Source organism: Falco biarmicus, chromosome 3, assembly GCF_023638135.1.
Source record: "Falco biarmicus isolate bFalBia1 chromosome 3, bFalBia1.pri, whole genome shotgun sequence".
Classification (NCBI taxonomy): Eukaryota; Metazoa; Chordata; class Aves; order Falconiformes; family Falconidae; genus Falco; species Falco biarmicus.
In genome coordinates, this window is record NC_079290.1 from 27,113,059 (window position 1) to 27,131,239 (window position 18,181).

General features: G+C 36.7%; 1 protein-coding gene across 50 annotated transcripts in view; it reads right to left on the bottom strand.

Annotated features, from left to right (window-relative positions):
* RIMS2 (regulating synaptic membrane exocytosis 2) overlaps positions 1-18,181 on the bottom strand; it is a 484,966-nt gene that overhangs the window by 77,866 nt on the left and 388,919 nt on the right. The window lies entirely within an intron of this gene.

Sequence of the window (18,181 nt, forward strand, 5' to 3'; positions counted from 1 at the left end):
TATTAGAGTTCATCGACAAACCACTCACCCCCTCCCCACCCTTCAAGTGTGAGACATTGACAAACCACTCACCCCCTCCCCACCCTCCAAGTGTGAGAGTGCACTTAGCTAGCCATAAACTCACAGGGTTTTTCTGTGCTTACGTTTAAATGTTGTAATATTTACTGACTGGTTTTATCGGTGCCATTAATATTTTTGCTTGATAAAGAAGACAGTACCTATTATTATTGATATATTCACTTGGCACATACAAAGAATGATTAAACAGCTGTCTTTATCATCAGAGATAATGGAACATTATACCAGAATAAAAGGATTTTTCTTTTTCAGCATCTGCTTTTAAAAGAGCAACTACTTAGCCCTTTGGAGAAGAAAAAAACAACTATGCCTAGTGAAATGTCTGAATACTGAGTCTGATCTGATCAGCTCCACCCACCTAACCCTCCCTAGAACAGTTCTCCATTGAAGACAAAGTTATGTGTATAGTTTGTGTTGATTTGGCCTAAAACTACAAAGACTGGGAGTACAGCCTGCTGTACTGGGCTACCATCACACTCTATAGAAAAGGCAGCACAGAGCTGCCCTCAGGCCTTCTGTATTTGCCAAGGCTCCCGAGCAGATGTACTTGCCATGCTGAACTCTTGCTGCCAAGGCTACGCTGCTCCTGGCTCCCAACAAAGCTGATGTACAGCAAAGTTGTGTATGCCTATGTGAACAGCTGCCATATCACCAGTGGCTAGTGACCTCAGACATGGACACACCGCTAGCCTTACAGACCTAACATGGCTATCCTTAGTGTCAGATGTAAATAACTGATGGAATTGTTAATTACATTCCAGTTAGGGGATAGATAGTTACTTGTGCTGGTTCATCGAATAACAGACCTCAGCCTGCAGAACCCACACTGAGCTTGCCAAGCACTATCTGGAAATGAGCCCTTCTAAATTAAATACATGCAAGCAGCATTAAGTAGCAAACAGTATCAACATTGCACAGTTATTCTAAAGAGTCATTCTTCAGCACACTGAAAGTTTCAAAAACCTGTGGGTTTGGTTCTGTCTGTTTCATTTCCACACCTGGAGAACATCAGTTCTTAAAACATTTTTCATAGCAATGTGATGTATATAACAAATCAGACATTTTCACAAATGAAACAACATTATTGTTTTTGGGTTTTTTAAAGCTACTGTATATATAATAGTAATAATCTAGTGATATACAGTGAAGATTAAGAATTGCTATGGCAAGAAAAGCAACTTAAACGTAAATAATTTTGGAAATATAACGTAAAAAAAGATGATCAGATCATTACTTTGTCTCTTTTTTCTCAGTTGCATGTAAAGGTACATCCTATCAAATGTTTTCAATTGGGTGAGAAGGCATAGAAATATTATTTGACCCTTACTATTTCAGGATGTTTTAGATATGAAACTGGAAAAGTTAATTTATCCTTTCATGAAATCCGAATGTATTAATATACAATGTTTGGTTTTAAAAGATTTATTTACACATTGTCTGAGTTACAGTCTCAGCATCTGTTAGCTGCCTACCAAAGTAATATCTAGAAGCTGAAACTAAATTGTATTTCTTGCTGGACAAAGCTCAGATACCTCATAGTCATTCATTAAATCTGCTCCAAATTGCTCTTTATTCTGCTGCTAAGGTCTACTTTTGACCTATACCTAATCCAATTTTGTTTAGGAAATGGATTATAATAGCGTATTGCATGTTAGTGTTTCAGTAACTGCAACACAGAAGACAGAAGGAAACACAACTGCTTGTCTGACAGAAGCCATGCTGGCATTCAGTTTTACATTTGTTTCTTAAATTGCAATTGTGTATAAGGCAGTTTCTGATGTACTCCTTTGCTCTCTGCCTCAAAAGTAAAATGGCACCTCCACTATGTGAATATTGATTTTTAAAAAGTATTCAGTTCTTTCATATCATATACTCTTACTGTAAAACACAACCATTTTTGCACAGTTTTGCACTATTATTTCTTCTGTTATTGTGGCTAAAGCCCCAAGGCATTACATCTTCATATGTTTTATACACTTCCTTGTTTTCATTTTCCTTTTTTCTAAATGACTGTATGATAAGATCAACTATTAGACTGAAAAGGTCATCATTAACCAAGTTCCATCCACCCATTATATCTGAAACACTGCTACCATTTCCCATCCCTCTGCAGGGCTGCCCTACGTACCGTGCTGTAGGAGTTTGCACCATCTGAATGCACACTGCTGGGGAACTGCAGCTCCCATGGCTGGATCCTGGCTGTAACATGGCCACAGGTTTGGATCATCAGATCCAGCAACTATCCTCTATGGTCCAATTTCCCTCAGGAGAAAGCATGGGCACAAGAACAGTACGGGAACCTCACACACACTGATAGGTCCCCTGGGTTGGACAATCAGGAGGTCCAGGCTGTGGTGAAGTGTACCCGCCTACTACGCAGGTTAATTAAATACTATTCCTTTTCTTTTTTTCTTTTTTTTCTTTTTTAAATAACAGCCCCAGCAGTAGGAAAATTATCTCCTGTCATTCCCCATGCTGGAAATATATGGCTCTTTTATTGGAAGAAGGTTAAATTTTCATTTCCAACCCAATCAAGACTCATATAATAAAGGCAGCATTCTGGCCTTTATGACCCATAAAGCAGTAAGAGTACCCAGCCTCTTCAAGCTGTTTCAACAATAGGAAGGCTGCTGCAAGCAGAGGGGTTGATTAAAAGTCACTTTTGTAGTTTTAATGGTAAGATAATTTTGTCCTTTTTTGCTGTGTTGAAGAATGGGATAAATTTAATGTTATCATTATTACATAAAATTATTACAGATTCTATCAAAGTCATCTTCAAGTTTCTAAAAACACTTTCCTCAGCATTAGAAAAAAAGTCAGCTGGAGACACTAGAAAAGTGCCAGTTAAGTGTTTGTGCCAATACCTTGTAACTGCAGTAAATTAGTTTCCTGTAGTGACAAATTCAAGATTAACACTGAAAAAGCTTTGCTTCCTAATACAACAACCTCTGCAAATGTTTTGACCCCTTTGTGAACTACCACTGTATGACTGACACATAGAGCTACATCTGCTCGATACTTAGTTCTTCAAAGAAACTCTTTTGGTACTTCTAATTCAAAGGGAGTTTTAAAGTGCTTCGTATTGCTTTTATCTATTGTTACCACTGTTCCATCTTGGACTATGCAGTCATGCAGTTGTCCAGGCAATGGAAATTGTCAGTGATTTCCAACCGTCTTTCTATTTTATTATCTCTTTTTTTTTCTTCTTTTATATAGTCTACTCATCAGTTTTTATTTGCTAGCACTTACATAGGAACATGCAAATCTGGTCAGTGTTTTTACTGATCAAAATGTTGGGAAGATGTTTCAGACAATTGTCCATTGTGCTACTACAAGAAGATTAAAGAACCATTCTGGACTGTTTCAATAGTTCTTTGCCTCGCTGACAAAAGCTCTCAAGCAGCCAGAGCACAGCAATTGTATAAAATGTTCTGTAATTTCAACTGTAGCTTTTGATGCAAGTTTACAGACTCTAAAGACATTGCAAGTTTTAGTTAGTACACATTATTTGAATCAATGTTACTGGATTTTTTGATTCTTTCTAAAACCTTTGTTAATGGCTGTCTAATGAACCCTGCCATTAAAAATAAAATGAAATACTTATTAATATTTACAACAATTACAGTACATTTATATAAAGTAAAAGATTCTAAGTAATTTTTTTACAAAATCCCATATACAAATGAATACGTAGAGTGAATACATGTTTATCTGTCACTTGCATACACACAAACCCAGGATGAAGGCTTTGATGAATCTGCCTTTGCCTGTGATTCATACTTAGCCAAGTCAATAATCGGTGCTTACATTTGTCACTCCAGTCAGGGTCCGCCCAGACAACTGAGGTACAGCTAGCCAGGTCAGCCTCTGACAGCCCTGCTTCAGCTATCAGCTGCGCTTGGCATCCACCAGTCCCTTGGGAGATGTAAGGACTGACCAGGGAGATTAATCCTTGCGCTGCTTGGTATTAGGTATATAATAAGCTCCATGATTGCCTTGAGCTTTTCAATATGGAGCTGCAACCAGTTCTAGCTCAGGTCATTCTTGGCTGCTGATCGTGACTTCCGCTTTGTAGTCCTGGATCCTATCCTATCTTCCTCCTTTTTTATTCCTAATACTTGGATCCTGCTTTCTTAACCCTATATTTTTCTTCTGATGAGTCCCATTGGCACTGTTCCAAACTTGTTCTCCCTTCAGCCAGCTCTTGTTTTGCGTTAGGCACACCTTGACCTCTTGGCCCTGGTCCTACTATTCCTCTCTTGGCATTCTTGTCTTGCATTAGCATAACAGAGAGAGCTACACATGGTGGTGCTACTTCTGAGCAGCAATACGGTGCCTGAACCAGTAAATCTAGCTGGATGTACAGGGAACCACTGTACATCCATTCCTTACTCCCACTCCTTATCCAACATTATTTTTTCCCATTGTTCAGAACATTCCAATCTACTTCTACCTTGAATATAAATAACCGACTGTGGCCTCATTTGCAAAACCCACCTTCCAAACCATCCTAATTTCCAATAAAGTTAGGCCACCAATTGAAACATGTCGGTAAAAAGGAATATCAATATTTCTATCAAACATGTGAAAAAAAACCCTACTTCACTTCAAAAGTTCTCACGTCTTTCCTTCAGCAGTTTGGTGCCATCTTTTTAGCGATTTCACTAACCTACGCTCACATATACTGTCTTGCAAAGGAGTTCCTAAAACTTGATTTCACTACAGAACTAAGCCATGTTGCTTTAAAAAACATCCAACTGCTAAACTAGTAAATGAAAACTGTACAATAAAAAAGATCCAGCAGGTCAGCAGTGGGCCCTGGCAGCCAAGAAGGCAGCCTTGGTTGTATTGACAGGAACATAGCCGATAGACGAAAGGGGGTAATTATTCCCCTTCAGAGTCATTAGACCACATCTATCATGTTGTATCCAGGTTAGAGACCCAAAGTACAACAATAACATCGATAAGATGGAATGAGTTTATTGGAGGGCCACCAGGATGGCTGGGGCTAGAGCAGCTGCCCTGTGAGAGGAGGCTGCGGGGGCTGCAGTTCTGCCTGGAGAAGTGATGGCTTTGGGAGCAGCGAACAGCAGCCTGCCAGGTCATACAGCAAGGGTGTCAAAAAGAAAGAGCAAGCAATTCACAGAAGCTCTGACTGACTTAAGAAGGCACATTTTTACCATAGGTACAGTGAAGCAGTGGATCAAGTCACCCAGAAAAATTGGGCAGTTTTCGTCCTTAAATATTTTCAAGATTTGACTGGATAAAGCCCTGAGCAACCTGCACTGATCTCACAGCTGACCCTGCTTTAAGTTAAGGGTTGGACTAGACAGCTTCTGAGCTCCCCTCCAACCCAAATTACTCTGTCACTCTATGGGTCAAGGTGATCCAGGAGACGAAGAAGAAACTGCAAGGGCAGCAGCAGTGCAGAAGCCACCAATGGATCACTGTCTGAGGACAACTGGAAATCTAAAGGGAGGTAGTGCAGAGGCAAGACAAATCAAAATACAAAAAATCATGTTTCACGTATGTTGGCATGTGGTGCAATTTTTATAAGAACTCCCTAAGTGCACAATATGAAATAAATATAGGAGAACAATAGAAAATATTCGGGGATTACATCAAGGAGAACTTAAAAGGACCTGCAAATATTTTGTAAAGTAGAAAGCAGCAAAGCAGTTCTGAAGAAGTATTTGGGCCTTTTAGTGATCCTGAGAATTAGCTTGTCAACAAGTTTGTTTTCCTACAAAAAAATCTGTTCCTGCAGTCAGTTTCAAAACACCAAGCAGTCTCTTGGTCTGATGTTCTTTTCCATACAACATGATTCTTTTGGAAAATCAAGACAACCTCTAATTTCAGCCGCACTAATATCTGTTCTGAAATTAAGCTGTTACTGATGCAGAATTAATTCACAAAGAAAGTTTCATCCAGTCTAGGGAACTAATTGTTCTTATTTAATCTTACCTTAAGTCAGGACCAAGTTTTAGAAAGTCTGAAAGGAGAGAGCACTGCAAAGTTTCTGCCGGGGTATATATAGTTACCACAGTATTCCAAAGACTGTTCAAAATCACAAAGACACTGTTTAAAATCCCACCTCTCCTATGAAAAACACAGTAGGTAAAAACCTGTTGTTTAAGGTAAAGTAAAAGACAATTTACAATTGTAAATTGTAAAAGACAGGAACAATTCTAAACATCACCTTAAGAACAATACTTATAAGGCAATCCAAGATGTGTTACACACTGGAGCAAAAATTTAAGGTTTATAATGGCAGAGCAGGTGTCTCATCATGTCTCATCAAAAGCCACCTTAAAGTCACCACTCACATAAAGAGCTTCTACTGAAAATCAAGGCATTGGGACAGGACTCTGGGACGTGACAATTCATATTAACAAGAGGCTACCACCACTGTTCTGCTCCTTTAGTAGTATGCTTCATGTGTGTGCTATATAACTAGACATCTTCTTTAAAAACAAAGATAACTGATTTCTATTATCTGTCCAGGAAAGTAACTGAGATTTTTAAGAAGACTGTTTACAGCCTGAATATTAAAGTAAGATGATCTTTTCCATGGTTCTAGCTGATTCTGTTAGATTAAATGAGGTAGAAGAGAGGTCCAGGCATAGCATACAGCTAGGGTGAAACAGCTATAATTGATTATATAATTTGGAATTAATAGATCTTATGTGTCCTGTGGATACACTTCACCTTGTTAGAAGAACTGATGATTCCAACATGCCTTAACAAGTTACAGGTGAACCACAGAATGCTTTCATGTAGGCAGAATATTCCCAACAATTTTTGAACAAAAGCAACATCTCGAAGAAATATGAATTTACATAATATGAAGTTAAATAAATAAGAGCATCAAAAGAAGAGCCCTTTAATGAGGATTAAGGGTAGAAGAATGTCTAACAATCAGTCCCCCTTTTCTGATGTGGAAGTAATTCAAGAAAGCAGGCAAAATGGAAAATACAACCAAGCTCTTTCTAAGAATTATTTGAAACATTTGCTATCCAATTTCCCTTTCTTACTGCTGACCTTCTCCTGATTTTTAATTGCTATTTAAACGAGGGCAGAGTCAGTCACCAAGCTTCACTTTACAGAAACAGATCCACAGTCTGGCTTCGTGATGGTGGGAAATAAATTCTCGAAGTAGATCTCAAAATTCTGAGCATCTTTTTTACTGCCACACATTAACTTCTTGACTATTTTATATGAAAGAAAGAAAATCTATTTAAAATAGAGATTACCAATCCTTTAGCATTCCAGAACACTGTGCCAAGTCTCCTGAAGATACATCATCATGGACACTGTTCACTGTAAAAAATTTGAGTTGCTCAAGGCAGGGTGACTGGAAAAACACAAGGGCTTCACCATCTACTGTGCAATTGCATTTAACAGTATCTCCAGTGCTTTATCTCCTGCTGCACTTTAGCACATTTCTTGGGACAAATTGGTGAGCCTGCCCACAGTTAACCCACTTGTTCAATGGGTTCAGTTTCAGTGATAACTCTTAATTCTGTTTCTGTTCCCTTTTGCTCTTCTAACTCTAGCGAATCCTACTTACATTGGATAAACAGAATCAGAGTGTACCTCCTCTATTTGTTTCTGTTACTTAAGTGGTTCACATGCCATTTCTGCCACCACTGCACTCAAAATTTCTTGCACTTTGTGCAGTCCCGCCATCCAGGCAACAGCTTATTTTGTAAGGAGGGTAACAAGGCAGGATTACTGTTTTTAAAAAAATCCTCTTTTGTCTCTGGCTGTTCTACCTAATTTGAGCTTCTTTAAGATGTTGTGTTGCTTTGCAAACACAAGCTAGGAAGCCAAACAATATGCATTTTAGAGTTCTCATTTAACCTGGATTTTAAAGTACATTTCCATAATTGTTTTGGATCTCTCATAAGACCCTTGGGTCTCTCATAAAAACAAAAACAAATAAAAAATGATGGAAAGGCAACCATCTTTTCTTACCACAGAATTTCTGTTTCATTACACTTTATTTCACCCCAAAATCCTGTTAAGTATTTCAGCGTACCTGATGGTTTGGGAACAGAGATATGAACTTCCACCTTAATCCTGCTTTCTCTATGTAACATTTAAATATGACTTTTACCATTTTTTTTTCCTGAGACACAGCACCTTCAAAGGAATTCATGCTGAAGAGAACAGCTGGATTGACACATGGGCCATCCGGTGAGTGCTTTTTCCTATAAGCAGAAGTGCCTGAGGACCATAAGTAACACAATTGCTCAAGAGCAGGATATAAATATATCTTTGTATGAATCCACTTTTTAAGTCCTTAAATCCATAGATATCAGAAGGTAGCCTAAAAAAATCAAGCATGATTTGAGGGAAGGTCCCATAATATCTTTTTCTTAATCTCTTATTTTCTCCAATTATTTGGATACATCTTGGAAAATTCCTGTACAATAAGAAAAATATGAGCTCAGCTGATAATTTGCCTACAAATTTTCTGCTGATTCAACTCTAGTTAAAGGTTAAACAAATCCGCAAGATGTAGATATCACCATCTCCTTACCCCTCCATAGGTAAGTTAAACTGCTTAGAAAACATTACTTTTCCCTAAAATGTATTTCCTCAGCAGCTTCACCCTTGTTATGTTGCAACTAGGGGAAAAAAGGCTGCAGGGAGATCCTGAGCATGCAAACTGCTCCTAGGGAAAAAAAAAAATTGAACTCTTTTTCTCTTCAGTCATTCTGCTTCAGTTTTCAAAGAGGCAGTAATTAGATGTCTGTAATGTCTGTCATATCACATTGTAAATACTATAATAATTTATCTCTTTGCTTGCTTGCAAGGTTAATTCAAATTCACTTTTATAGAAAATATGCAACACCTATGAACATTACTTACTTCACCTTTACCACATAAAACACTTTATCAGTAGGGTAATAATATGTAACATTTCTGGAAAAGAAACAAAAAATAATTCAGTTGAAATTGTATGAGAAATTTGGATCATTTCACAAGACAGTTATCTATATTGAAACTATTCTGGAGTCACAAACTTCTGGGAATGTTTTTAAAGATCTTTAATGCCTACAAATTATTAGAAACCTTGATTTTCATTTTACCGATACTTCCTTAGCAGAGCATTTCCTAAATTTATGTGACTAGAAATTAGCTTAGAAGTGGGAAAGGAAATGTTTCTAATTGCCTCCTAAAACACACCCGAGGTACTTCTTTGCAATTCTTGAAACTGAATGTCAGCCTTGTTACCAGAAGTGAATTTACATTATTGTCTCTTAGATACAGAAAACTATGTCATAGTGTTTCTAATTTTGCTTTTAGAAAATTAGAATCACATTAAAACTAAGTAAGGTGCAGATATTATTAATTAGATAGTTGCTTCAGATAAAACTGCAGAAGTTTACAAATCACTACAATTGTTTTTTACCTGATGGCATGTGTCTCTCAAAAGAGAACAGAAACAGGATGCTACATCCTGATTCTTTGAAATTTACTGGGTCTAAGATACTCTATATGAGGAAACAAATATGACACCGTTTAAAGATTTTACATAGTTTGAAGAAGAAAGATATATCAAATAAATTTTACCGTGAAAACACAAGTTGAACTTCATGAAAAAATTGTGTATGTTTTGTTGTATGAGATGAATTTTTTTCCTCAACATAAACTGACTCTGGAAGAAGCAGTTTCCAAACTTCTTTTCATCATCATACTTAAGGTTATTAGACAAAATATCTGTATATATTCAAGGCAAAGACGTATGACAAGTTGCTTTTTTAGGGGGAAAGAAAGAGGCTTTGTTTATGCAGTCTTTACCTTTATTAGATAATTTTGTCTAAAATTTCATTTTTTACTATCTTGGAATACTACTATTTGAATAAGTTTGCTGCAATAATTTTAATATCCTATTTTTTGTATTACAAAAATGAACACTTTATGGGTACATCATTACTCTGTTCAGAAGTAAGGATTAAATTTTTACAACTGCTTTTTTTTTTTTTCTTCCTGTTATTTTTTTGCTGATTCCAGAGTGTCAGTGAAATCTCTAGTAAAACAATGTTTTTCATCTGCAGGATGATAATAAAGAAAATAGTCTATTGCCTAACACTAAATCAGTATTAATTCTTGTAAGCGAAGTCTTTACTTCCAAGAACTGACAGTCAGAAATACCATAGGTTAGAAGGGCCACAGAGGTAATTTCATGTTTCCGTAACATTCTCAGTAGAAGTGTTGCTGAAGGCTTTACAAAAGCACAACCTCCCTACATGGAGGCTCCAAGGTCCTGACCCTACTTTGATTAGCTCCATTGTGCACAATGAGCTTTTGGAGAATAACAGTGGTGTGTTACATATCCATCCAAATCCTTCATATACACTAGTTGTAATACAGATGCTTGAAGTCATAGTTATATTCGCTATAATTAATTGCAAGCGATTATGTAGTTAAGATACTGAACAAAAAATAAAAAAAGAACCAAAAAATATGCAGTGCCTTGGGGAAGTCTGATCGAGTATATAGATCTTTTCTTGCATGACAGATGGCAAAAATTCCTCAAAACCACAAATCTGTTGTTTGGAAAAAGTTGATACACTGGCAAAATCTCCGCTGATAACTTTGGGACTACTATAAAAAAAAAATAAATCAACCCATTAAAAAAGATGAGCACTCCCAGAGACTGAACCAAAGAAAACATCCACATTGGTAAAACCACTTAACAGGCCTCATCGTTACAGTCAGAATTACAAACTATAACAGTGAACTCTGGGTGAATCCTCCATCTGAGGAATACCCAGCTGAGCCCCAGGGAGTGGCTCACTGCTGGCCGCCCCGGGGTACCCTCTGGAGCTGCTGCAGGATGCGCACGAGGCCAGGGGCCACCCATCTTCCCTGCCTCCAAGTCTAATAGTGCCCGGTGGCCTCCAAACCACCCCTGGGAAGCAGGCAGGCAAAGCTCCTGCTTCTTCATTTTGAATCCTACGTGTTTAAGCAGGCTCCGTGTGAGCACTGCACTGGGACTTCAGGTCTATCCTTTCTACTTGTGTGCCGCACTTTCCCTGGTTTTTCATGGTCAGTAGCCTAGCAAATTGATCTAGCAATCTTGTTTCCATCTGGCTGGAACCACTGCTCTATCCTTGATATCTTTCAAATGTGAATAACATCTTTTTTGCACCTATTCGGCCTGGCACAGAATTAAGTAGCACAAACTACAGTCCGGTGTGTTTCATGTTATCATGGATTATCATTCTCATTTCTTGGAGCTCTCTGACTGTTGCAGCAACTCAACTAACTTCATATATTCTCTGTTTTTGAATGTCACACTTTGGCATCCAGATATTTAGTACATATTTCCCAGTTAATTTTCTTTCTTGTTTTCCATAGATTTTCTCATGTATTATCAGCATACCATCAGTTTCAGTACATCTTAGATAATTAACTTGAGCACAGTCACACTATTTTATACATTAATTGTTACTCAGTTCAATAGCATCTTGGAATTTACAGCTTAAATCCAGATAAAAGCTGTAAACAGAAATAGTTGAGTTCACTATGAAAAGATAGCCACTCTGAACCAAAATAGACTAACAGTTCAGCTATTCACATCTCTGTACAAAGCAGTTTTGAAAGGAAAATATCTTCTGTTACAAAAAGATTAAAAGGATTTAAGATAAATTGCAGTGATTGCTCTGGCTGGAAGTTGGTCAAAACAGCACCCAGATGATTTTACAATGTGATTATAAATGGAATGATTGCAAGTACTTCATTGAATCTGGCTATGATAGAAAACCTTTGATACACATTTTGATGTATATTTGGTATATATGTGTTTGAAAAAATGATTTTTCTCTGGAAAATATTTGCTTTTTGCAAAAGAATATTTAACTCATTGCTGTAAGAGTAAATCTCAAGACTGTGTTGCACATAGTATTATTATTTTTTTAAATGAAAAAGCATAGTTATTTTGAAAGTTCCCTTTTTCCAATAAACTCCAATAACTAATGAATATTCAGAGCCAAAATAGACTGATGATTTTATTTTTTTATTTTCAGGAGTCATTTTTTCTTCTGTGAGATTCACTGTAAAATTTTAAGGTCCTTTAAACAACGTTTTACAATGTTGTTAACCTCTGCTTTCTAGATATACGATCAGTAATAGAAGCTTACACAAGAGCTAAGGAAATGGCTGACAACAGAAAGGACCCACTGACAGATAAAGACAGCCAGTATCAGTCTGCTTTCAGATGTTTGTAATCATGATATGTTAATGCAGTATTTATGTTAAACACAGTATCACATTTAAGAATACCCTAAATCTCTAATAGAGACATGGATACTTAAGATTAAAAAATAAATTTGAAAAGCATCAAAACCAAACTAAATTAAAGAACAACTTGAATTAAATAAAAAAGAAAAATGACAGCAACAGAAAACTTTTCTGGGAGTTTGCATATCTGACTAAAGAAGAAAATACTAGAAATCACACCAATCCACATCTCTATTCAAGCTCACTAAATTACTTTTAACCCCTCAGGAAAATACAGTTTGGTAAAAGAAGAGATGTTTTCTATTATCATGTGTATAGAGCTCAGATCTTGAATTCTGAATTTATTTCATCTAGCTACATTTTAAAGTATACAATTGCGTTTTAAACCCTGCGTTTATAGCAAACAGAACTGCAACATTAGCAATTTATTCCACAAACTTTTTATATTAAAAATACAATAAAATACTTGATTGAAAAATATAAATGCTATCAGCACTATGGGCCAGAGAGATTCTTTCTGCCACTGAGTAGTAACATTCCTTGCATATCAAAAATGATCATGATAGATTGGGCAACCTGAGCACTCACAGGCTGTGGAGAGTGACAGGACCTGTCCTTGCAGCCCAGACAGCTGGTTTAGCTATCAAGTCTTTTGTCCAAAAATACAATTATTGACTAGTCCATAGGAGAGCAGAAAAGCCTTGGGACAGAAAATAAACGGTTTCCTCATATGGAAAATTATTTGTTAGCTTAATTGGTGTTTGGTTTTCTCCTGAAACAAAGAGTTTATTGGCGTGGAAGTGGGGAAGGGGAAGATAAAGGGACCCTGTAAAACTACGCACAGTAAATTCCATTTATATGTCTATCAAATTCTACTGGTTAGGCCCTTAGTTTTACAGGTATTTTATGCAAATTAAATGCATGGAAAATCTGTGTGTGTATTTTTGCCTTCTTTATTTTTTAGCATAGCTCTAGTCTAATTATTTAATCTTTCCAGTTTTACTCAGATATCTAAAATTTTAAAATTTAATCTGGTATGTTAAAAAGAAAGGTATACAAAACATATGCAATTTCTGCCCTGTTTTGAGGGAATATGGATATCTAACATAGCCTCCATTTTTTATTATTTTGAATATTTCTAGTCACATCCTTAACAATGGAAGTTGTAAGAAACTATTATAGGATCAAGGAGGTATATTCATAATTATTCTAAATTATCAAATTATTATTGGGCATATCATGATCTTTTCAGAGCTCCCAAATTCTAAGCTTAAATTTTCAAAAACAATTGCCAATTTGAAACCAGTATCAATCAACGACAGCTTATATACAGCAAAAATATCAACAATGTCATCGTCCTGTTAGCTTGGATGTTTGTTAAACTCCCCCTCTGCCAGGGTTTCAAGAGGAAAAGTGGCAAGTGTTTCTGCTAGCAATCTTTGCTGCTCTGTGTACTGCTCTGCTTTGATTTTTAAGGAGACAAAAGCATTCTCAAAACACCATTAAATGTTTCAATCAACAACACAGGTCAAAAGATACCACATGTAGCTGTACCAATGACACAACTACTTACTGCAGGTTTCAGAGGGAAAAGGCAGCTCTTGGACACTTTTGCACATTGTGACAAGACTGAGAGTTAAGGAGATCTGCTTTCAATGTATTCAAACTCAACCTGTTCCACCTCCAGTGTTACAGCTCTTACCTTTTGCACATTCTCTCACACAGGTAACCCACAAGGTAGTACTTGATTCATTGCTGAATCAAAGTGTCTCAGCCTGAAGAACTGCAGCTTTTCAGGGTCTGCATGCTCCAAAGGCATTTCAGCTGCATCTAGACTATCCAAATCAACTGAGCGCAGGCTTAACTCTTCTTTTCCACAGCTCAGTTTGTCTTGATCTTGCTAACAGGTTAGAAGATCACCAAGTAGCATGCTAGTATGCTGATATTGCTAGTATCTTACACCAAACACAAAGAATTACGCTCATACCTAAGTATCTTACACCAAACACAGAGAATTATGCTCATACCTAAAACTAAAAGCTGATGATATAGGAAGTTTCAGTCTTATCGTCAATATGAATCATTAAGGGGGGAGTTGGCAAGTCCTCTTTGGTGTGCTGTATTAATCTGTATTTGGTATTCTCTTCTACATTTGGCTAAATAATCTTGTCACCAGTTCTGCAAAAATTTGAGTTTTTATCTGGTGGTTTACCTCTTTTACCCCAACTTTGTTACTTGTTGCTCTAATGTGTTACATTCCTAATTACTGACTATTACTAATTGCTGTATTATATAACTGGATTTCTCTGCCTTTTTGTAGGTCATTATTTTCTCCTAATAAAACAAATAAAATAAGCCTTATGATACTTTGAGGTTTAAATGTGTGTCAGCTAGTTGCCAGTCTCTGCTTCACCTTTGTTCCTAAAGAAAACAAGCATTTTTCACTATTCTAACTCCTACATAAATCCAGTCCCCTTTACTTTGGCATTCAATGTTTTAAGTTACTCAAGCCCTTTTCTGGTGGTTAGTATGGCCTGAGTTGATGGAGTTCTCTAATTCTTTCTTGATTCTACATTCATTTCACATTGATTGAAAACACTTCTAGGGCTCTGCATACAAGAAGTACCTTTTGTCTCTTTTCTCAGTAGAATAAAGCTTTTCAACTCTCCCCAGTCCATCCACTGGGCACATTCCAGTCATGGGGCAAGGAGAGAGGAATGGCATGATTCCTCACATCTTTTATCCTTCGTCAGCAGGGATTCCTGAATCTGAGCAGTGGTGAGCATGGCCAGGGGCAGGAGTTACTCACCAAGCATAGCACTATCAATTTGTTTGCCAGAGGAGCTAATTGCAGCAGCACCAAGCATGAAACAAGGCAGAGAGCTCTAGAGAGGTTGTATGAGGTAGTATGGGAACTGAACTCCAACAGTTCAACCAAATGCAAACAAAATGAACCCAGCAGGCTGCTCGCTCAGCTTCTCTGGGCTCCCACCTCAGCCCCTTCCTCCTCACAATGCATCTTGCTTAAGCACTTAAGAACTGAAACACTTAGTTTTTATGCAAAATTCTAAACCAGTCCTATAAAGATTCTTGAAGAAAATTATGTAAACCAGAGCAGTGTTGCAGACCCACTGTATGGTAAATTGCTATTTCCCCCCTGGTGGAACACTCGTGCTACTGTGCTGCTTTCCTGCATTACCAAAACTCAGGGTTTCCTGCACGTCAACATCTACCAGCACTGCAATTCAGACTTTAGTACAAGTTTACTAGTACTCAATATTCAGAAATAGTTGTTCCAATACCAGAAATACTTCTATCTAATGCCCACACAGTTTTTCCTCTCATGTCTCCTTAGATGTAAATATGAAAACCAAATATATTGCTTGCTTTCCTTGTATCTGTGCTGAAATCATACTTCAGCAACTTCTGCACTTAAGGAAGCAACTTCTGCACTTAAGGAAATAACTCTACTACACAATATAGTACCTTCCAAGCTCATGTATACAAAATAGTATGGAATACTTAGTTTTCAAAAAATAATGAGGCATGTATACGAATAATAAAAATACAATCTGGAACTTTAACAATCATGAGAAAAAATCTAAGGGAAAATCAATTTTATATTTCAGCAGCTTCTAAGAATACAGATGTCGGGAAGTAAACTTTGCCACAAGCTTCTTAATGTATGACTATGTACCATAGAATTGTATGTACTTTCCTCTAAAGCTTCTTGTGCTGACTTCCAGAAGTAGAACAAAACATACCCAGAGGTATAATGCTTGATGTCTATTTTCATATTTTAAAATTTAATGTAACTTTTACTGTTATAAATTTTGCTTTCTCAGCAAGGAAGGATATTTTTTCTTAACTCAAAGTAATCATGAGAGACATACAGTTGCTGTTGACTTCCATTTAAAGAAAGAAATAGAACAGAAAGGTAAAAGAAAATTCCATGTGCTACTTTTCCTGAATGTCACTTAGTGCCTACTCAATGACATTTTTCTCAGGCATGTTATGCTTGACTGCCTGCTTGTGCTAGCTGACAGGTTTAAAAAAATCAGTCATCATGTACCACACAGAACATATTTCAGTCAGCACTTGAAAGATGTGTTTCAGTTCATGATTCCAGAATATTTTTTTGTAGAAACCAGGTAGATAAATTGTACTTACTCATTTTCTGTCTCTAGATAATATAAGCACTTAATTAAGGGGAATTGAACCAGTGGTAGTAAAAAAGTGAAGATGGAACTCTCATATGGTTTATGAGAGTTACGGTTCTTATATGGCTTTGACATTACACCATTTTAAGTGTCATTTTAAGACTGCATTTCGAATTAATACATATGTGAATATTCGTTGCCTAGTTCCACAAGTTCATTGATGGAATAAATAACTCATTTTCAAATACTGCAACTACACTTTGGCAGAAGAGTAAATTAACTGTTTATTTCTGGAGAAAATTTGTTCGATGTGTGCAATAAATAAATCACCATATTCATAAAATAATTCCATTTATAGTTTTCCTCTTTAATACATTCCAATAATACTGAAGGTAAAGTTTTAATAAAAAAGATAAAAGATGTAGAGTGAGGCCCAATAATATGGTGTAGGTGAAATGGAAAAACAAGGGTAGGAAATGTTTCCTTGTGTAGTTATATTCTATCCAGCTCCTTCACATGAGAGCCCATTTATTCTCTTTACTCCATACCAGTCCTAACTTCTGACTCAAATTTCAGTCAAGCGTTAAGGGAGCAGGAAAGTTAGCAGAATAAGTCTGGTTATACATACAATACATAAAGTAATATTTTTGTGGTACATACAATCATAACACTTACGAGGAGGTCTGCTCACAGTATTACGCTCATCTCTAAAAGGTAACACCTTTCAAAGCCAACAATGACACATGCGAGTATAATTTTGCCATCGGTGTCAACATAAAAGAAGCATCTAAACATGACAATACACCAAATCCCTCCTACACGTTAATAAAAATTCCTATGCCTTCTGTGGTAAACCCTACATTTGTAAAATACCCAAATAATCATGCAGCACTTCTACAGAGTTTTTAAAATATTTTAAGCCATTTTCACTGTTTTCTTTTTGCTTTGTCCATTCTAACTATTTTCATTAATAGGGTTTTTCATTTTGTCATGGGCTTCACTAAAGTTCTTCCTGTTTTCCCACATTGAAATGTACATTCGTCTACATTATCTGCAAAACTGAAAATACTTTGAAAATCTGATGATTTCTTTGTCTTTGAATATTAATGGCTCAGTTTAGAGTAACTTTGCCAGTCCTTGCAGCAAGGAACTACATCCTGGAAGCAGAAGACTAAAACAGACTTCTCTTCCTCAGCCAGCTTTTATAGGTCAGAAGTCTCGTGTTTTCCACTTGCAGTCTGACCTCAATTAATGAAGTCTTTTAGAGGACACTGAATTATTTTTGTATAATAGAAGTTTAAATTGAAAATACCTTGATTATTTTAATTAACACACTGTACATGACATGACCCTGTTCCATATAGCAGGAAATTCTGGATAGTAGATTTGGGGCTATACTACTACATAACGAATCAGATCTTTGGCAAATTGCCACAGCTGGGATAGAAGCTTTTGTTCATGTACAAAATACCTTTCCAAGAAACTGCCACTATTAAACTAAGTAACACTACATCTTCCAGTTTTCAATAGATCAAGATAACCCTGTGTTCAACTATATGAAAGCCATGAACAGGTTTCAATACCTGTCATTCCATCTGTCACTCAAAAAACCTCTTTTTTCCTTCTTTCTGAGTTTTTAAGTCATGTCCCTATTGTTCATTCCAATGGATAATTACACTGCCACTTTT